We start from the raw sequence: 21,770 nt of genomic DNA, 5'->3' as shown, positions 1-21,770 counted from the left end.
CTCTGTTTTGGTATAAATTTTTTTGTGCCTTTATCATATATTTCACAAAACTTGCCATACATCTCATTCACTTCCTTGCCTAGCATCAAGTCTGTCCAATTATACTCACTAAAAAAATTTCTAAGGTCACCATAATGTCCTCTCCTGAAGTCTGGTTTTTCAACTGCTTCAACCTCCTTATTTTCTTCCAGCTTATAACGCATTGCATACTTTATTCCCAAAAAGACATGGTCACTTTTACCCAAGGGAGGAAGGTACTGAATGTCAAATATCTCTTCCTCCTTCCTGGTAAATATCAAATCTAGCATGGAGGGAACGTCCCCTTCCCTCATCCTCGTAGCTTGTTTAACATGTTGATACAAGAATGTTTCCAGGATGAGGTCTACAAATTTACAGGTCCAAAAATCTTCTGTTTTAGCTTCATATGCTTCCCAGTCTATGGATTTCAAGTTGAAGTCACCGACTATCAACAGTCGTGATCTATCGTTATCCGCTCTCGCTATAATCTCTCTCATTATTGTTATAAGACCTTCACGTTTACTATCTAGCTCCTCCTTTGACCATGTGCTGCTTGGCGGTGGACTATATGCATTTATCATCATTAGTTTATCATCCTCATAGCAGATCTCTAGTGCTATTATGTCAACTTCTTGTGGATTGGCAGTCATTATTTCCTTCACCTTTAGGTGTTCTTTTACCAGCACAGCAACGCCACCGCCTTTCCTAATTTTTCTGTCCCGTCTCCAAATTGAGTAGCCCCTTGGGAATATGACCTCATTTAAAATTACATCTTCAAGTTTTGTCTCCGTGAGTGCAACAATGTCTGGTGTCTGCAGCTGTATTACATCACTTAACTCCAGTATCTTCGATCTCACTCCATCTATGTTGGTGTATGCAATCTTCAGGAACTTGTTCAAAGGTGGACAAAGACAAACGCTTCAGCACGGGTGGGACACGAACAAGGGGACACAGGTGGAAACTTAGTACCCAGATGAGCCACAGAGACGTTAGAAAGAATTTTTTCAGTGTCAGGGAAGTTAACAAATGGAATGCATTAAGTAGTGTTGTGGTGGAGGCAGACTCCATACACAGTTTCAAATGTAAATATGATAGAGCCTAATAGGCTCAGGAATCTGTACACCAGTTGATTGACAGTTGAGAGGCGGGACCAAAGAGCCAGAGCTCAACCCCCCAAACACAACTAGGTGAGTACACTGCCTCCCTTGCTTCCTGCTCCAAACCGTAGACGGGTTTCAAGGTTGGAGCGGGATCTGGTTGGGTTGAGACTCGGGCAGTCTCGGGGGATTTTCCTCTTCTGTGATTGCGGCAGAGGCATTCAAGTCAGTTCCTCCAGCTGTGCCGTATGGGTCTAACCAGTGGGCTCCCTTCCTTAGTGTTTGTACGGCTGCCCCGGCTTTTCCTTGTCAAGCTGGGGATTTGGGGGTGCAGCTCGGCCCCGGGTCTTGCCATAGAGGTTCCCGGGGTTGGGGAGGGGTTGCCTGGGGGGCTTTGGCCCCATTTGCCCCTCTTGGGTCTTTGTACCGTTGATGAGGGCTGGCAGTTCCTCAAAGTGGGGTTGTTCCTTCCCCCCTCTGTGTTCATGTTGGTTGCGGGTATACTCCTCCCTGGGTTCGGTTCCGTGTCCCTTCGGGTTCATCGTTCCCGTCGTTCCTGGGGGTGTGTTTTGCCCCCTTTTCCTTACCCTTTTCACGCTTACGTCACGATACTGTTCCCTTCGTATCGGCGTCCCTGCGTGTCCCTAGATCAGGGGTATATTTTTGTCCATATGTACCTCCGTGCATTTGTGCTTACTTGTCGTAGTTCTTGTTGGTTCGCTCGTCTCTTCGTACCTTCCAATATTATTGGAACGTCTGTTGATTTCCGAAGTGGTTTTCCTTCTGGTCTCTTGTCGGCCTCATTGGTTACCGACCGTCTTCTGTCTTCTTTCTCTTCGGTTTCGCCTTGTTTTGTTTTTGCGTCGTCTCTCCTCCCAGTTTCGACAATCCTCATCTTCGTTACGTACGCCTTCCTGGTGTTTGTACGATGTGTGTATACGATGTGTTTGCACGATGTGTGTATACGATGTGTCTCTACGTTATGTGTTTGCACGATATGTGTGTCCGCCTGGTGTACGAGCCACTCCACCCGGTGGACGGGTGGTATGTTTCGTACCTCGCTCGCTGGAGCTGGGGTGTGCATTTTGTTTATGGGAGGTATACTCGTGTATTCCGCGGTTTTCTATGGCTTTTTGCTTGTTTTCTCCCTCCAGTCGTAGCCCTCTGGATGCTGGGGGTGTTCTGGTTTTTATATATGGGGGCATCACTTCGTTCTTTCCTCTGCTTCCGGGTGTGGGATTGCTAGGAGTGGCGCCTCCTCCTCCCCTCTGTACTGCTCCTCGTCTTCTGCAGGACGCACACCTCTGGACGTATTTCTCCTTAGACTTCCAACTTTTGTTCAGGTAACTGGTACATACAATGCCTACTGCCTCAAGTATGCATGGCGTTCGAGCGCACCACTAGCGATGCTCCTGGTATATTACTTGGCTCGCCTGTGTTGTAGCACAGGTCGTGTCTCTGCTCTGCAGGTGAGATTGTCATGTCTGGCAACTCTGTCGGCCAGGTGCTGGTTCTCGGCTTTTGGTGGGGTGCTTGCCTAGTTGTGCTTGCAGGGGTTGAGCTCTGGCTCTTTGGCCCCACCTCTCTCCTGTCGGTTGACGGTTGTGCAGTTTCCAGAGTCCTCCTGAGCTCGAATCTTATCTGCGTTTGCTCCTGTGGGTGGAGTCTGCCTCTCCACGTAGCTTCCTAGTGCTTTCCGCTTCCTATCATCTTCTGACCTTGATCAGGTTCTTTTTCATGTCTGTAGCTCCTTTGGGTACTCAGCTTCCTTCTATGTCCCCTTGTGCATATGAACATAAGGACATAGGCAACTGAATAAGGCCTATTGGCCCATACGAGGCAGCTCCTATTTATTACCACCCAATCCTACTCATATACGTGTCCAACCCATGCTTGCACCATTTGTGAGACCCCACCTCCACCACGTTACGCGGTAATTGGTTCCACATATCAACAAACCTGTTACCGTACCAGTGTTTACTCAAGTCTTTCCTAAATCTAAACTTATCCAATTTATACCCATTGTTTCGTGTACAAAACGTGCCACCCTTGGTCACTGCTCCATCCTTGTTTACTCTGTCTCTTCCCCGGTTGGCGGGGTTGCGTCGATGGCTTCTAACAGGGGTGTTTGGTGTGGTGTGTTGTGTTTGGTCACCTTGCATGTGTCTTCAGTGACTCCTTTGTCCATATATCTTGTTCTTTGTTGTCCTGAGGGGCTCTGCCCCACATTTTCAATGCTTTTGGTTTCATTTGTCGGCACCTGGGTCTTTTCTCTATCTGGACACTCATTCCTTGTCTATCTTCGGTGCCTGGCTGCACCCCTGCTGTCCATGAGGTCCCTCGGGTATGTACGCCCTCCACTACACATGTTGTGGTTGGTCGTGTGCATTACTTCCCGGCCGTTCTTGGTCCGTATTCGGGGTTTTCCTTGCCTATTTCCGTTTTTCCTCCTCCTATGCTACACTTGTCTGTGTATCTGGGTTGGTGCTTCTTGACTATCCTAATATTGGGTGCTCAGGTGGGTCTCTGTCCATGTTTAGTTCCCTGCTTTTGAACTTCTCCGGTGTTCCGTTTTGGTACTGAGTTCCTATGATTTTCTTTGTGACTTACTGCAGGCTTCGGTGTTTCACTGTCTGTGGAGGGTTGTGAACTTTCAGTCCGCCGCTCCTGCCTTACTGGTTCCTTTTCTTGGAACCGGTAGCTGGGTTCCGGTCATGGATCTGGTTTTTCTTTGTTCCTTTTCCGGAACGGGTGTGTTTGCTTTCCTGCGGTTCACGTCCTGCGTAGTTTTCCTCTTGGATGCCTCAGGGATGCGTACGTCATTCTTCCCTGCTGGAGCTGGTTATGTTGCTCCTTTGGTTTGTGAGGTCGCTGTTTTTCGATTCGCGTTTTGCGCTTTCATTGATGGTGCTCGTTTCTCGTCGTTTGTGTCAGCACTGATGGGTTCGTTGTTGGTCTCCCACCTGCGTGTTTCATCTTGTGGGCGGTGTGTGGTTTTCCTGGCGGTCCTTCTGGTTTTCCTTTTCCTATCACTGCGAAGGGTCCTTTGTTCTCTGATAGGGTTGGCTAGTCTTCCCTTCGGGGTTGTTCCGGGTCCGTCATCTGGGACCGTGTACTGTCACCTCGTATTGGGTGAAGCAGCTCCAGCTTGCGTTCGGTGTTGCGGTTCCTGCTCCGTTTCGCTTGCTGTCCTGGGCATTGTTTCACCTCCGGCCTGCTCTTGAGTTCTGGTGCCATCCTGGTCGTTAGCCTGGGTGGTCTATTTTCTTCTCATTTTGGTCTTGTCTTTGGGTTGCTGCTTGGTTGGTCGGGCAGGGGGGGGGGGCTGCTTCCTTTGTTGTTCGGTTGCGTTTTTTTCGCTGTTTTCTGAGCGTCTTGGCATCTGGAGTCGTGGACGCATTTTGGTTGTTCGCGTTCCCTTTTTCCCCTCGTTCCTGTTCAGGAGTTCGGGTCTGCAGGTTCTTTGTTTCGTCTGTGGTCTTGTTTTATTAGGTTAGGGCGCGTGGCGTCCGCCTCCTGGATCCTTCCCTATTTTCCTTATCTGTGGTGAGGTAGCTCCGGGGAGCCGACAGGGCACCCCCAGAAAACCAGCATTGAATGTAATGAAACACCGTTTTCTGGGCGAGTCCCGGAGGCTCCCCAGCATCCTTCCTCCGGACGGCGGCATTTTTCGCGTATTTTGACATCCAGTCAAAGAATTGCTAGTTGGATCGCCGGCGCGGAAGGTCTGGGGCTTCACCCCCTTCCACCTCCCAGAGAGAGGGTGGGTTGCGCAGACGGTGGCATGGCGACATGACGACGTCATGCTAGTTTACTAATTTTGTTTGGGGAGTTCCGTCCATTCATTCGGCTTTTGATAGCAATATTTTCACCAGAATAGGGGTTTGTTTTGGGGCGCCTACCTTTCCGAGTGCCTATCCCGGTCGATGACAGACATGGAATGCTCCCAAGCTCAAGGGGGTTTCTATAGGCCATTGCACCTCGTGCCTCTCTGAGGGGGACAGGTTCTGGCTCGTGGTCCCCGGTAAGCTTGCAAGGTCTGCTTGAAGCATGTGCCTGTGAGGAGAGGCAGAAAGAGGACCACTCTAGAAAGAGAACGCAGACGACTGTACAGGAGAAGGAAAAAAATAACGGAAATGCTTCGGCAGACACAACTATCACAAGCAAGGAAAATAAGCCTAAGCAGGGAGATCGAAGAAATAGAACAAACGTTGAAGCGATTATATGAGTCTGAGGAAATAGAATTGGAATAGAGAGCAACAAAGAGATTAGTGAAATTCTAAGAAGCCAGTATGAGGCTATGTTTAGCACACCAATAAACAACATGAAAGTTGATGACCCAGACAGCTTCTTTATGAATGACATTCAAGCTGCAGATAATATAACGGATATTACTACAAACTCGGAAGACTTTGAAAGAGAAATGGCTTCCTGTCTCTCCAGGACCGCCGTGATCGCTACTGTCTTCGCTATCTTGCGCGGTCCTTGCAACATCCTTCCTCTCGCCTCTGTCGTGCTTTAACTTTTACCCCTCCTGCGGTTCCTGTTCCTCTTCACCACCTCCCTCTTTCTGTCCGGTTATCTCGCCTGCAGGATTCTCTTTCCGTTCGTATTTCTGATGTTTCTCCTCGTGTTGTTCCTTCTTTGCCCCCGTGGAGGGTCCCTCTTCCGCGGTTTTGTACTTCCTTGACCCGTATCACTAAAGCTTTTACCCCTCCTACGGTTCTAAAACACCTTTTCCTCGAGCACTTTTCTTCTCACTCCCGCTCCGTTTCTGTCTTCACCGATGGGTCTAAGTCAGCGGACGGTGTTGGCTACTCTGTTGTTTTTCCTGATCGCACTTATATGTGTCGCTTGCCTCCGGAGACTAGCATCTTTACAGCGGAACTTTATGCTATTCTCTATGCTCTTCGTCTCCTGCTTTCTCGTTGTCAGTCTTCCTTTGTAGTTGTTGACTCTCGTAGTGCCCTCATGGCTCTCGGGTCCTTTAATCCAGTTCATCCAGTGGTTGTCGAGATCCAGCATTGGCTGTTTCTCGTTCATAGTAAATTTAAGTCGGTTGAGTTTTGTTGGGTTCCCAGCCATATTGGTGTGTCTTTAAATGAGCGTGCGGATGCTGCCGCCAAGGAAGCTGTCCGCTCTTGTCCCATCTCTCGTAAGGGCATTCCGTATTCCGACTTTTACCCGGTTATCCATTCCTCAGTCCTTACCCGTTGGCAGGCTTCTTGGTTGTCTGTTACTGGTAACAAGCTACGTACTCTTCAATGTTGTGTTTCCTCGTGGCAGTCCTCCTTCCACCGTAACCGGCGGTGGGAAACAGCTCTGGCGAGGTTGCGTCTTGGCCATACTCGCTTAACCCATGGTCACTTGATGGAGCGCCGCCCTGCTCCTTATTGTCCTAGTTGCATTGTCCCTCTTACGGTCGTGCATGTCCTTCTTGAATGTCCTGACTTCCAGGACGAGCGTATGTCTTGCTTTCCGACCGCCCCTCGCGGTCACCTGTCCCTCGATAGAATTCTTGGTGACTCGGATACTTTTGATATCGTTCGCCTTATGCGTTTTTGTTCTCGTATTGGCATCCTTGGTGATATTTAGCGCCCTCTGATTATTTTGCGTATTTGATGGTGCTACATAGCCTTCCCGGTTTGGTGCCTTCTTTTGATAATTACTTACTTACTTGAAAGAGAAATTGACAATGTGCTATGCACTCAGCTCCTGGGCCTGACTCATGGAATTCAATATTCATAAAGAAATGTAAAGTACCAGTAGCGAGAGCACTCAGCGTAATATGGAGAAAGAGCCTGGATACAGGGGAGATACCAGCAGCACTTAAATCTACAGATATAGCTCCGTTGCACAAGGGGGGGAGTAAAGCCTTGGTAAAAAATTATAGGCCAGTTGCACTAACATCACACATAATAAAAATGTTTGAAAGAGTGATTAGGAATCAAATTTCTAGTTTTATGGAAAACAATGAATTGCACAATCCAGGACAACATGAATTTAGAGCGGGAAGATCCTGTCTGTCACAGTTACTCAACCACTATGACAAAATCACAGAAGGCCTAGAAGAAAAGCAAAAAGCAGATGTTGTATACACAGACTTTGCAAAGGCGTTCGACAAACGTGACCATGGGGTGATACCTCACAAAATGAGGTCAATGGGAATAACTGGGAAAGTAGGACGCTGGATACTCAATTTCCTGTCGAACAGAACACAAAGAGTAACAGTCAATCAGATAAAATCGAGTCCAAGCGATGTTAAAAGCTCTGTACTCAAGGTACAGTCCTTGCACCGCTACTGTTCCTTATTCTCATATCTGATATAGACAAAAATACACGTCACAGCTTCGTGTTGTCCTTTGCAGATGACACAAAAATCAGCATGAAAATTACCTCTGCTGAAGACATTGAAAAACTACTAGCAGATGTCAACAAAGTTTTCGATTGGGCAGCAGAAAATAACATGATGTTTAACAGTGATAAATTTCAGCTACTCAGGTACGGCAAAAATGAGGATCTGAAACATAATACAGGGTACAAAACACAATCGAATCTTCCCATAGTAGAAAACCAGCATGTCAAGAATTTGGGAATAATGATATCCAATGATCTAACGTCTAGGGAGCATAACCAAGCAAATATCGCGTCAGCCAGAAAAATGATCGGATGGATTACGAGAACTTTCAAATCCAGGGATCCCATCACAATGGTTGTACTCTTCAAGTCACTTGTGTTGTCCCGTCTTGAGTACTGCTCAGTACTCACTTCCCCCTTCAGAGCAGGAGAGATTGCTGAAATAGAGGGAATACAGAGAACATATACGGCACGCATAGACGAGATAAAACACCAAAATTATTGGGATTGTCTCAAAGCCCTCCAAATGTATTCTCTAGAAAGGAGACGAGAGAGATACCAAGTAATATACACATGGAAAATACTGGAGGGCCAGCCCCAAATCTACACAGTAAAATAACAACGTACTGGAGTGAACGATATGGAAGAAAATGCAAGATTGAACCAGTGAAGAGCAGAGGTGCCATAGGCACAATCAGAGAGCACTGTATAAACTTCAGAGGTCTGCGGTTGTTCAATGTCCTCCCAGCGACTATAAGAAATATTGCCGGAACAACCGTGGACATCTTCAAGAGAAAACTGGACTGTTTTCTAAGAGAAGTTCCAGATCAGCCGGGCTGGGCTATGGTGGGTATGTGGCCCTGCGGATCACTCCAAGCAACAGCCTGGTGGACCAAACTCTCACACGTCGAGCCTGGCCTCGGGCTGGGCTTGGGGAGTAGAAGAACTCCTAGAACCCCATCAAACAGGTATGAAGCAGGCAAGAACTCCTAGCACTTTGACTGATGCCAGAAAGTTATACATATCCATTCAGCCTGGATAGCTCCGGGGAGCCTCCAGGACTCACCCAGAAAATAGCGTTTCATTACATGAAAGGTTTTAACAATTTAAAAAGAAAAAAGAAATTGGGGGAACACTTTATTTTCAGTGCATCACCAGAATGTCACAATAAATGCAGCGCAGCATGGAGGTTAATTTGAAACCTAGTGGTAATTGTTCTCACTTCTTGAATTATTGGTGAATTCTCTCAAGTTTGAAGGGTTTATTTAACAGTATTGCACCCCAGGCGTGCTCTCCGCGTGTATGCACGGAGTAGACCTGATGGTGCGGGCGAGTGCTCGGCGACACTAAATGTGTATACTCGTTTTAGTTTTCTCACCTTAATTCTCGTGCTATGTCGCTCGTTTTGGTATCATTGTGTTCACAATAGAATTCCCTACAGGTGTATATGCATATAAGGTCCAAAAGCCAAGCTTGACTCCCCATAGCAAAACCTAAAGTCAGGAAAAGTTACCCGTGAGCGCACAAAATCAGTAAAATGTCTGTACTCGTTTCAGTTTTCCCACCTTAATATTCGTGCTACGTCGTTCGTTTTGGTATCAATGCGTTTGCAATTAAATTCCCTACAGTTGTATATGCATATATTGTCCAAAAGCCCAGCATGACTCCCTTGGCAAAGCCTAAAGTTACCCGTGAACGAGAACCAATTATCAACCTAATGTGTATACTCGTTCAGTTTGATAACATAAATTTTTGTGTTCCGTCGCTCGTTTTGGTATCAAATTGTTCGCAATATGAAGTCGCATATTTTAAAACTAGTCCCATAATAATAGAGCAATAACTGGAATTTTAACAAATGGTTTAATTTTGCAAGCTCATCACAAAATTATTTATATCCTTCCAGTGTTCTGACATAAAATTTCATGTTACATCTTTAATTTTTGTATTAAATTGTACGCAATGTAAAGGCGCGCATTTTAAAACTAGTCCCATAATAATAGCACAATAAATAGAATTTTAACAAATATTTTAAAATTTTGACCAAAAACATATTTATAATCTTTCAAGTGTTCTGACATCAAGTTTTGTGTTACATCTTCCATGTTGATATCAAATTGTGCGCATTCTGAAGGCGCTCAATTTGAAATTATGCCGAAGTCGATCGGATAGAAAATGAATTTTATACAAATATTTTTTGTATTGGATGCGAGCAGTGTCCAAAGCTAGGACATGGGAGAAAAAAAGTGGACACGAGGGGTGTCCAAAGAGAGCGATAGTGTTAACAAACACATCCTGAGTGTTTTATCAGCTGGACGGGTCCTGCTTCTTCTAAGCTAAGTGCCAGCCTTCCTTTGAATTTGTCCATCAGGGATCATTCGCTCGGTGTTATTCCATATTTTAATTAGTTTCATGAGTGTTTTCTGTCTAGTATGTGCTGTGTGGACCTGGCTCATTGGGTCCTTAGAGCTGCATGTGCTCAGGGCTCCCTTTCCTGTATGCTCTAGCACTGCCCCTGTACTTGGAGAGTTCTCTTCTCTGGGTGTTTGGGAGTTTGCTCTTTTAGAGACCGGGCCACCGGAGTCGGGGCCTTACCTCGGCAAACATTTTGCCTCTTTGAGGTACACAGGCTGTTTGTGCATTTGTTTTACACAGCACTCTGACATGGGCCTTAATCGCCACATTAACCAGGTTGTATCAGTCTACGTAGTTAACTCCCGGCAAGCATTCCTAGTACCCGTGTGCCCTGTTTGGTCTGCCCTTTGGGGCCTAGTAATCCTAGGCTCTCGCATTTTGGGAGTTTGAGGACTTCTTGTCATCTTTACCTTGGAGCTACGATCATTCTTTCTGCCTCCAGCGTGCTGCCTATTGGGTCAGTGACACCTACGACCCTGAGTCCTGCGGGGTTTGTTCCCCCATGTGGTTTCTCTCTGACCCTCCACATGACGGCAAGCTTATCAAGCAGCTGCCACCTTGTGGGTTCATTTTGCCTGCCTTCAGCACTCATGGCTTTGTGCCTGGTTGGATGTTCCAGAGTTGGCCCCATCTTGTTTTTAGCAACCTGGAATTGGAAATGTTAGTGAAATCCACATTTGCTCCCTCCGTGTCTTTTCTTCCTTCCCCTTTGAAGTGTGGTATGTCGGGCTTCTCCCCCTTCCAGGTCTCTTGCCTCTTTTCTCAGTTTACTGCATTCCCTTCAGTTTATAATTCTTCTGCTAAAATGGTTTTCTTATTGGCACTCGACTCCAGTTGTAGGGTAGGGGAGCTGCATGCTCTTCTTCGGAGGCGTGGTTTTCATTCTTTTGGCCCTCGTAGGTCACTGGAATTTCAGAGTGGTCCTTTGGTCATTGATGCTTGGTTGGTTGGCAGGGGTTGCTTCATGTGCTGTGCCAAGTGGTGGCTCTCAACCATTATCTTCATGCCACCAATTCTGACTTGGTGGATGCTTTGTAGGTTGATCCTGTTTCCTTGGTCTCCTGTTCCAAGGATGTTGTTTCTCAGGTCGTCTACAGTGTCATCAAATCCAGCCAGCCTGCTCATGTTATTTGTAATTTTGCTGCTCGCGTAGCTGTTTTTGCTAATATGTCCTGGGCTGTTATTCTGGCTGGGGGGTTTTGGTGGTCTAACAGGATCCTGATGGTTTGGTGTTAATTAATGTTTCCAGGCCTTGTCATGCATGCGTCGCGTCGCTTTGGGTCATTCCTCTCGGCCAAGTGTCTCGTCTTCGTCTTGACTGTTTTCAGTTTCTTCTCCATAATAAGCCCTTGTCTGTCTTCTCCTTGGGTAATTAGCTTCAGGGATCCACAAGGGGCTCCCTCCAGAAAAGCAGTATTAAATATAAAGAAAAACCTGCTCCTGGGAGGGCCCCGGTGGCTCCCTGATTGCCCTCTCCCTCCCGTCCTGGTTGTTGGTTGGTTGGTTCTGCACATTTGCTCCACAGTTGGTGTGGAGAGCTAGCAGGAACTTGGAGCTCCAACTTTCTATCCCCCCAACTGGCATGGGGATGGGAGGAGTTGGTGCTAACGAGTTCATGCTAGTTTCGAGAGATTCACTCGTTTGTTTACCTTGTGTGTGGAAGTTCGTTAGGTAGTTTTGAGGCTTTGGTCATTTTAAACCCAGCAGTAGTCTGTATTTGTTCACTGGCTTTCTTAATTATTTCCCAGTGGGGGTGGCGGAGTGTCACCTGCTCTCCGCCTCTGTGTGGGGGCCAGGTTCTGGCTCTGGGTTCTGGTATGCCAACAGTGGGGGTGGCGGAGTGTCACCTGCTCTCCGCCTCTGTGTGGGGGCCCAGGTTCTGGCTCTGGGTTCTGGTATGCCAACAGTGGGGGTGGCGGAGTGTCACCTGCTCTCCGCCTCTGTGTGGGGGCCAGGTTCTGGCTCTGGGTTCTGGTATACCAACTGTGGGGGTGGCGGAGTGTCACCTGCTCTCCGCCTCTGTGTGGGGGGCCAGGTTCTGGCTCTGGGTTGTGGTATGCCAACAGTGGGGGTGGCGGAGTGTCACCTGCTCTCCGCCTCTGTGTGGGGGCAGGTTCTGGCTCTGGGTTCTGGTATGCCAACAGTGGGGGTGGCGGAGTGTCACCTGCTCTCCGCCTCGTGTGTGGGGGGCCAGGTTCTGGCTCTGGGTTCTGGTATGCCAACAGTGGGGGTGGCGGAGTGTCACCTGCTCTCCGCCTCTGTGTGGGGGCCAGGTTCTGGCTCTGGGTTCTGGTATGCCAACAGTGGGGGTGGCGGAGTGTCACCTGCTCTCCGCCTCTGTGTGGGGGCAGGTTCTGGCTCTGGGTTCTGGTATGCTTCAGGGAACCACCAGGTCTCAACCAGAGTGGCATTTTGTATCTTGTATTAAAAATATTGCTTAATTATGAATTCTAAACAAAAAAACTATGTCCGTGTTATTTTTTCATGCTATTTTTTCTCAGAAATTACTTGAAATTGCAAAGAAGAAAAACAAGAGACCAAATGCTTATGAGCTGCTACGTTCAGAAGTATTACAACTGTTGTCAAATGTTTTGGAACTGCACTTACAACCTGTAAATAAACAGCCGCTTCACGAGATACTCTTCTTCGAATCTTCGTCGTCGGTGAAGCAACATCTGGTGGGCATGCCAAGAGCTCCTTTCACTACAGCTTTGTCAAATCCCCACCACTACTTACAGGTCAGTTAGTTGTATTATGCTTCATGTTGCATGTGTCCAAGTACTGTACAGTATCCTTTAATGTTTGAATGCTTTAACATTCTGAACTGTCAGCACGTTCCCGGCTCAAACTACAGTATTCCGGACATCTCAATGTTCCACTCGGCAACGCCAAAAATGTTTATTTTTTTTTATATATATATTTTCTCATTAGGTTTTGAGTTATAAGAATATATGGTGTCAACATGTTTGCAACTGAATTTACTAGAGAACAGATGCCATATGAAATGTGTTTTTCTCATTTTTTTCCCGGAGCTATCCATGGCTGATAAGCTATTGTCATACTTTGGCATCAGTCATGTATATAGAGTTCTGTGGGCCTACCAGGGACCACGAGGCAGAACCTGGCCCCCTCAGAGAGGCAAGGGGAGCAATGGCCTATAGAAACCCCTGTGTGGTTGGAAGCTTTCTATGTCTGCAATCGATCGGGTCAGGCACCAAGAAAGGTAAGCGTCCCAAAACAAAGCCCTATTCTGGTGAAAATTGCTACCAAAATCCGAACAAGTAGATAGAACTCCCCAAAAGGAAACAAGCAAACGAGCATGATGTCACACGTCAACGCGCCGCTGTCTGTGCAGCTTCTCCTTCCCCGGGAGGGGCCAAGGGGGAAGCCCCAGACCCTCGCGCCGGTTATCTACCCCTCATTTCTAAGGCTGATGTTAGAGGCGAAGGTCGTTGCTCTTGCTCCAGTGATTTTCAGCGGCTTACGTGGCTGTGCCGGCCTTTTCTTTTGAGGCAGGTGCTTTGGGGGGATGACTCGGCCTTGGATCCTGCGGTGAAGGATCTTGGGGCTGGGGAGGGGTAGACTTCGAGGACTTGGGCCCTGTTGGACCCCACCTGGGTTTTTCTGCCCTCTGAGGCTTACTGTTACAAAGAGTGGGATTCTCTTTTCCCCCCTCTGCGTACGAATTGGATTTGGTATCTACCCCTCCCCAGGTTTGGTTCCGTCCTTCCGGAGGTTTTCGGCTTCCTGCATCCAACTGTCTGCGGTATAGGTAACTCTAGCAGCTTACTTCTAGCGCGACCCGGATTATGCCTCGGTTATGGATCCATCTTCTTTCAGGTTTGGGACGTCGTTCCCTTTCTGGGTCCATTACGAGGTTCCGGAGTCGTCCTGGTTGGCAGACCGTTTGCGGCTGTGTTTGCTTTGGAGGCTTGGCATTTCTTTTGTCGTTCCTGCACGCTTGAGTGGTGCGAGGCTTCGACGGTGGTTCAGATTTTCCTGGGGGCGACCTTGAGCACCTCAATGAGTGCTTGTTTTCCCTTGCCCTTTCCCGGGATGTTGGCGTTGTGCAGTTCCATGTGCAGGTTCCCTCCCTTTCGGCTGCGCAGGTTGCTGAGGACTTTCTCGCCCGTGGCCTCTTGGTTTCGGCCTTGACTTTCTTTTCCCTCCTGGAGTTGTCTTTGGACTGGCTTGTGAAGGATGTGGGGACACTTGGGGATGTTCCTGGGGTCCGCTGCCTTGGGCTCAGCGGCTGCTTGTTGAAGCTCTTTGTGCCGATCCTGCAGAATGCAGTTTCGCTGTTCTATGCTTCCTGGCTCGCGTGTCGGCAAGCGGTGCTTGCATCCTCTCTGGAATCGGCCTGGGCCCTGGCTCTTGGGATGTCCTCTCCGTTTTGTCCTCTGCTTTTTGCGGATTCTGCCGTGGCGCAGTATTTGCAGGCTGCTTCGGTTAGTTGTCGTCCTATGTCTGACTTGTTGGTTGTCCAGGGGTCCTGGGAGGGCCTTCCTGGAGGGGTTGTGTCAGGGCTCGGGGTTCCCCTCGTCGTGGTAGGCCACTGGTGCCAGGTTCGGGTCCAGCCCCGCCTTCAGACCCACTTTCGTCTGGTTGGCGTGGTGTTCGCTCTGTGCGAAGTTCGGGGTCTCGTAAGGGGCGCTGGCCCTTTCGCGGTTCGCCCCATTGACGGGGCGATGGGAGGGGGCAGGCTTGCACTGTTCACTTACGCCTGATCCCACGATTTGTGGGCGTTTCGGGTCCTTTCCTTTGGCCTGAGGCTTCGGGGAGTTTGAGGCTGGCGCGGCAGGCCTCTTTCCCTGCGCTCTCTTGGATGGTGTCCCTGGACCTCTGGGATGCCTATTGGCACGTCCCGATTCATCCGGGGTTCAGGGACTAGCTCAGTCCCTGAACCCAGAAACGTGAAATATTACACTCACCAGAAATGCACTGAGCATTTCTGGTGAGTGTAATAATCTTATAACTGGTTATCAGAGTTCTTCCTAGTCACGCATATTTTTCATGAATATATATTTTCTTTGTATTTTGAATATTTTTACCATGGATTTTTCAAGTGTAATGTTATGAGCTGTCACCAATACTTTTTGTATTATAGAATGTATAGAATATTGGTACACACAGATATATTCTTGTCACTGTATCAGTTAAATGCTATATTCTTTGAACAATAACACGTACTGTTTCTGTAGAGACCCCCTTCAGCTCCCCAGAATCCCGGGCTGATGTTGTATATATTAGACCGTGACAACAGTCAATCGATGGAGTTCTAAGCTTACTGGGGACCAGCACCAGAACCTGGCCCCCCTCAGAGAGGCATGAGGAGCAATGGCCCTATAGACACCCCCGTGTAATTGGAAGCAGTCTGTCATCTACCAGGTCAGGCACCCAGAAAGATAGGAATTCCAAAACAAACTACAGCTGGTTAAAAATTGCAAGCCGAAAGCCGAACTAGCAAAAAAAGACCGGGTCTTTAGACCGGGTGTTCTTTTTTCTCTGTTCTCTTCGATTTGTGTGTCCCCTTCGGTTTAGGAATGCTTTTCTAAGGCTCTTTTCTTGTTGGCATTGGCCTCTGTGGGTCGGTCGAGGAGCTTCATGATCTTCTCTGTCACAGGGGTTTCTGCTCGTTTGGTCCCGGTGGTCGGGTTGTTTGTTTGCAGCCATCTCCTTCTTTTCTGGTGAAGAATGAGGCTGCTGGTTTCCAGAGGTGTCCTTGGGTTGGTTGTGTTGGGGGTCCTTGTTGAGGTTTGGTTGGTTCAGCTGGGCGTGCATAATGTTTTGTGTCCAGTTGCAGCTCTTCACCATTACTTGCCTGCCAAGGCCTTCATGGCAGGGGACGCGCTTTGGGTTGACCCGATTTCCCTTCTTCCCTGTTCCAGGGCGCGGGCCTCTCAGGTTGTCCACAGGTCACATCAAAAAGGTGACACCCCTAGGGTCAACACTTGCAGCAGAGGAGCTCCAGCATATTTCAACAATCCTAAGTATTGTAGTACAGGTTGATGGTAGTGAGTGGTGTCCCAGAGAACATAAAGGTATAGTGCTCTTGAAAAATAGGTGAGATTACAGGAAAATGCCAAGGGAAGTGAAAAATCGGATGAGAAAAAGTTGCCCTAGTGTTTACAGTGCAGAGAAGAACATTCAAGATGGCCACTGGCAAGGGGAAAAACAAAACAGAGCTTGATTTTGAGGGATTCAATGAAGAAAACATTGATATTAGTAGTCTACATAACAAGTTGGTAAATTTAGATGCTATAGTGAACTCTCATGTAGAAATAATTAGTAAATTGAAAGAAAGTAATGACCATTTGACTAGCAAAGTTTTATGTCTTGAGGGTTTAGTGAAAGACTTGCGCAAGGATAAGAATCAATTGGAAACAAATTGCAAAGCCATGGAAGAAGAAAATAAACTCTTAAAAATAGCTTTGGAAGAAGTTAAAGCAAATTTAAACAAAAATGACTACAATAGGTTAGGTAAGGAAATTCAACAGGAGAAACAGCTTTTGTCAGCACAGATGGAGGAAGTTACACAGGGAATAGAACAGTGCAAGAAAGATATGCAACTCACTTATGCACAAGTGGCCAAGGAGAAGGAAAAAATAGAAGCAGTAAAGGAAGTCAAACACTGCCGCAACCAAGATAAAACAAACATTAGGCTGGAAGTGAGGAAAGAATTGGCATCTAACCCGAAGTTGGTGCAAAACACAGTTGATCGGAGTAAGTCCCTGATCATTTTTGGCTGCAAAGAAAAGGCGATAACATCTAGGTCAGAAAGAGCTGTAGAAGAAGCTAAAGTAGTAGATAAAATTGTTGGCCTCGTGGAAGGTCTTACAAACAGAGAGAATGTGTGCGACTACAGGAGAATAGGCAGGTACGTAAAAGGGAAAGATCGATCTTTGAGGATCACCCTAAACGGTGCCAAACAGATGGAAGAAGTACTAAGGAATGCTAGAAAATTGCAAAGTGATGAGGATGGGAAAGGGTGGTCGTTAAGACGAGATCTTTCAAAAGAAGATAGAGAGAAGCTGAAACTGAACCTCGCCGGGGCAAAACATTTAAATGAGAGCAGGAATGAAGAAGAAATAAATTCTTTTTTCTACAAAGTGATAGGGGTAGGCAGACCAGTAAAGCGGTACATAAAGGCAAACCAACGAAATCAATAGAGAGAGAGGGGGAACAAGTTCCTGAAGATTGCATACACCAACATAGATGGAGTAAGATCGAAGATACTGGAGTTAAGTGATGTAATACAGCTGCAGACACCAGACATTGTTGCACTCATGGAGACAAAACTGGAAGATGGTATTTTAAATGAGGTCATATTCCCAAGGGGCTACTCAATTTGGAGACGGGACAGAAAAATTAGGAAAGGCGGTGGCGTTGCTGTGCTGGTAAAAGAACACCTAAAGGTGAACGAAATAATGACTGCCAATCCACAAGAAGTTGACATAATTGCACTAGAGATCTGCCATGAGGATGATAAACTAATGATAATAAATGCATATAGTCCACCGCCAAGCAGCACATGATCAAAGGAGGAGCTAGATAGTAAACGTGAAGGTCTTATAACAATAATGAGAGATTATAGCGAGAGGGGATAACGATAGATCACAACTGTTGATAGTCGGTGACTTCAACTTGAAATCCATAGGCTGGGAAGCATATGAAGCTAAAACAGAAGATTTTTGGATCTGTAAATTTGTAGACCTCATCCTGGAAACATTCTTGTATCAACATGTTAAACAAGCTACGAGGATGAGGGAAGGGGACGTTCCCTCCATGCTAGATTTGATATTTACCAGGAAGGAGGAAGAGATATTTGACATTCAGTACCTTCCTCCCTTGGGTAAAAGTGACCATGTCTTTTTGGGAATAAAGTATGCAATGCATTATAAGCTGGAAGAAAATAAGGAGGTTGAAGCAGTTGAAAAACCAGACTTCAGGAGAGGACATTATGGTGACCTTAGAAATTTTGTTAGTGAGTATAATTGGACAGACTTGATGCTAGGCAAGGAAGTGAATGAGATGTATGTCAAGTTTTGTGAAATATATGATAAAGGCACAAAAAAATTTATACCAAAACAGAGATGCAGGGCCAGAAAACAGGATTGGTTCGACAGAAATTGTGAGAGGGCAAGAGACCAAAAGACACAAAAATGGAATCAGTATAGGAAGAGGCCAAACCCCCAAACATACCAGTGATACAAAGATGCGAGAAACAACTATACAGCAGTAAGGAGAGAGGCAGAAAGAAATTTTGAAAAAGGGATAGCAGATAAATGTAAAACAGAACCGGGCCTATTCTACAAATTCATAAACAACAAATTGCAGGTAAAGGACAATATCCAGAGGTTGAAAATGGAAAACAGATTCACGGAAAATGAAAAGGAAATGTGTGAAACATTAAATGAAAAGTTCCAAAGTGTGTTTGTACAAAATGAAATCTTCAGAGAACCAGACACAATAAGAATTCCAGAGAACAACATAGAGCGGATAGAGGTGTCTAGAGATGAAGTGGAAAATATGCTAAAGGAGCTCGGGAGGAACAAAGCAGCTGGCCCAGATGGCGTTTCACCATGGGTTCTGAGAGAATGTGCATCTGAGCTCAGCATTCCACTTCACCTGATCTTTCAGGCATCCCTGTGTACAGGAATCGTAGCAGACGTGTGGAAACAGGCTAACATAGTTCCAATCTACAAAAGTGGCAGCAGGGAAGACCCCCTCAATTATAGACCTGTATCATTGACAAGTGTAATAGTGAAAGTATTGGAAAAGCTAATCAAAACTAAATGGGTAGAACATCTGGAGAGAAATGATATAATATCAGACAGACAGTATGGTTTTCGATCTGGAAGATCCTGTGTATCGAATTTACTCAGTTTCTATGATCGAGCCACAGAGATATTACAGGAAAGAGATGGTTGGGTTGACTGCATCTATCTGGACCTAAAAAAGGCTTTCGACAGAGTTCCACATAAGAGGTTGTTCTGGAAACTGGAAAATATTGGAGGGGTGACAGGTAAGCTTCTATCATGGATGAAAAATTTTCTGACTGATAGAAAAATGAGGGCAGTAATCAGAGGCAATGTATCGGAATTTAGAAATGTCACAAGTGGAGTACCACATTGAAATTGAAATAAGTTTATTGAGGTAAAATACACACAAAGGGATGAGGTAGCTCAAGCTATTCTCACCCCATTCAGTACAACGTGTTAATACATACATAGACACACATCACAAATAAACATATTACCAAACATTCCGAGAGGTAAACATATACATTTCCTCCTTCACAAGTAGTATGGTATCAGACGTACACACAAATACTTTTATGACCTAGGTATACTGTATAGACAATTTGCAAGACACCTGCAGATAATTCAACAAAATATTACAATCTTGGTGCAAAATTCTTATATCTCTCAAGAATATCATCAACCTTTCCGTTGTGACACATCCAGGCTATTTGTTCAGGAACAGTCCTTATCTCAGTGTTTCTATATACATTAATCAACGGACAATCAAGAACATAATGGGCAAGGGTGTGAGACCTTAACATACCACATAGTTTACACTTCGTGTCATTATCATGAACATCTATCCCATATTCCCAGTAATATTTGTACCCAAGCCTGAGCCGCATGTACACAGAGTCACTCCAAGCATTTCTCCTTTTACCATAAGTGAAATGGGTGTTTTGACTCACATGTAGTGTTGCATGGTTTGACTACTCTCATACATTATCTCTCTCCACTCCTGCCTGTGCCTGAATATTTCTGATTTTGCTTCTTATTTGTCTCATTGTGAATTCACATTCAATGTCAACTTGTGGTTTTGATGTGGCACGTTTGGCCAAGTCATCCGCCACCTCGTTGAGCACTATTCCAACATGAGATGGAATCCACATGAATTTCACACTATAACCTTTCAGCTGTATCTCAGTTATTCTTCTCTTACAGTCCTCCACTATAGACATGAAGACTGGGTTTCGACTGTTTAAGGACTCCAGTGCTCCTCGGCTATCGACAAATACAAAAACATTTTTGTCGCCATGACGTACTTCCTCCAAACACGCCAGAATGGCCTGCAGTTCAGCTTGTGTGGATGATATATAATTACTAAGCCGGAGTTCAATTATCCTGTCCACAGTCCCAAACTCCGTATAATCCCTTATTAGGACACCACACCCAGCCCTGCCATCCTCCGCCACCGACCCGTCGCAATATACATGTAAACTGTTGCCTCTTGGTAACCGAGATATGCTTCCATACAAACACCGTAATTGTCCCGGTTCATGATGAGTCTTTTTCACCTTGAGGGGTACAATTTCGACGTCTATTTTCTCTACTTTCCAGGGAGCAGACATATTACACTGGTGAGAGGATTTACAGCAGTCAAGTACGTCGTATTCCCTGAGGTCATGAGCTAATCCTCTCGTGTAGCGTGTCTCCCTCAGTTTCCTGGAAGTGTGTACGTCACTCAAGCAGGTCTGAACGCTCTCAAACAGCTTATCCCCTCCTTTTCTCCGCATGAAACGAATAGATACTCTAGTGTTAATGTCACGGACTCTATCACACACACTGTAAATTTAATTCCATTCTCATTATTTCAATCATTGCATTTCTTTGACATCCAAGAATAATCCTCATAGCCTCGTTCTGTATCAGCTCTATTTTTTGAATTCTGCCTTGGCCTGTGTAAGACAATACGGGTGCTGCGTAGTCTATCAGGGACCGAACAGTGCTTATGTATAACATCCGCAAGATAGGTACCCCAACACCTTTACCAGAAAAAGCCAGTGCTTTCAGAGGATGCAGACGGGCTTTACATAAGGTGCTGATATGATTTATTTCAGCATTTTTACTCTCACATGTGTATCCAACATACATGCCCAGATACTTGTACTTCTGAACACGGCTCAGTTCCACACCATTTAGAGTAAGTGTTATATTTCTTCGTTTCCTATACTCGTATTTGGTTTTATCTGCATTTATAACTAAGCCTAACTTGTGACAGGTTGTACCAAGTATGTTAAGAGCAGTTTGAATTTTGTTCCCAGAAGTGCCTTGTATAAGAATGTCATCAGCATATATGATCGTCGTGACCCCTGGAGGATACATCTCTGATGCTAATCTGTTCATTAATACATTGAATAAGGTGGGACTTAATACTCCCCCTTGTGGGGTACCTAACTGAAACCTCCGTTCCTCAGACATGTATCCCTGGTAATACACCTGACCTTTTCTGCCTTGTAGATAATCCCTTATCCAGTGAAGCAATCTCCCTGTTATTCCCAGATTGGCTAATTCATATAAGATTACTTCCCCATTGGCTTTATCAAATGCTCCTTGTAGATCAACAAAAACTCTACAATTGTCATCCACATTAGACAAACACTTTAAGAGACAATCCGCAGTACTTTTGCCTTTGATAAAACCAGAGAGATTACTGGACATGTTATCACCTACAAGGTAGAGTAGCCTATTTAACAAAATCCTTTCCATCATTTTACAAAAGCAGGATATTAAGGAGACAGGTCTGTAGCCTCCGTTTGACTTAGGGATAGGAATGATGACAGCCTCTTTCCATTTTCTTGGTAACTTTCCCTCTCTATAACTCATATTAAACAAATCAAGTAAGGGACTAGGTTTCATACCGGCTAAATAATTAAGTATGTCATACGTTACTCCATCTTTTCCCGGAGCAGTAGAGCGGCCACTTTTTATAGCATCCAGTAGCTCATCGTGAGTTATCTCAGTGCATGTTATAGATCTTGTATTTAAGGCACATAAAGTTACTCCATTTCTAATATTTTCCCATGACTCAATGGTGACTCTCGTGTCACAGGGAGTACCACAGGGTTCAGTTCTTGCACCAGTG

At 45.9% G+C, this 21,770-nt stretch overlaps 1 protein-coding gene across 1 annotated transcript in view; it reads left to right on the top strand.

Annotated features, from left to right (window-relative positions):
* The window catches only part of LOC138360313 (origin recognition complex subunit 3-like), a 174,876-nt gene that overhangs the window by 95,469 nt on the left and 57,637 nt on the right, over positions 1-21,770 (top strand). The window contains exon 8 of the mRNA XM_069320232.1: positions 12,386-12,622. The gene's annotated coding sequence lies outside the window, so the exon portion shown is untranslated. The remainder of the gene's footprint in view (positions 1-12,385; positions 12,623-21,770) is intronic.

The sequence above is a fragment of the Procambarus clarkii genome, unplaced genomic scaffold (genome assembly GCF_040958095.1).
Source record: "Procambarus clarkii isolate CNS0578487 unplaced genomic scaffold, FALCON_Pclarkii_2.0 HiC_scaffold_107, whole genome shotgun sequence".
Classification (NCBI taxonomy): domain Eukaryota; kingdom Metazoa; phylum Arthropoda; class Malacostraca; order Decapoda; family Cambaridae; genus Procambarus; species Procambarus clarkii.
The sequence above is the reverse complement of the archived record's forward strand: the minus strand, read 5'-3'. Positions and strand labels throughout refer to the sequence as shown.